We start from the raw sequence: 487 nt of genomic DNA on the forward strand, positions 1-487 counted from the left end.
TTTAACTCCTCTTAAAATTGTACACAAGTTCAGCTTAATGAAATACTTTTCTTCAGTATATAACATCACACTTAACAGCTATGTTAATGCCATGTCCATTTTTAAAGTATTTTGAAACAGGAGGTATTCCTCTCTGAAATCTCGACATGTTTGCAAAAAAATAGAAGAAGAGGAATTTGACAACCTATCATATCAAATGTCTAGAATAAAATACAATTATACCAGTAGAAGCTGACCAAAATGTAACTGAAATTTGAGATTGAACAGAAGAATAATGAAAGGACAAGTTAATTGCAGTGTTTTTGATCCTTCTCAGGAGTAAGGGATGATTTAGTTCCATAGCCTACTTGCCACCTTTGACAACCAAGCTGTGAAAATGTCATTTTCTGCTTTGTTTTCGACACAATACCAACGAAAGATAACAATAACCAAACAAATTAACAAAGTGAAACAGATGAACAGCAGGTGTTAGCAATACAAATAAACG

The sequence above is a fragment of the Perna viridis genome, chromosome 2 (assembly GCF_037379345.1).
Source record: "Perna viridis isolate PV_CMFRI_1.1 ecotype Kerala chromosome 2, ASM3737934v1, whole genome shotgun sequence".
Classification (NCBI taxonomy): Eukaryota; Metazoa; Mollusca; class Bivalvia; order Mytilida; family Mytilidae; genus Perna; species Perna viridis.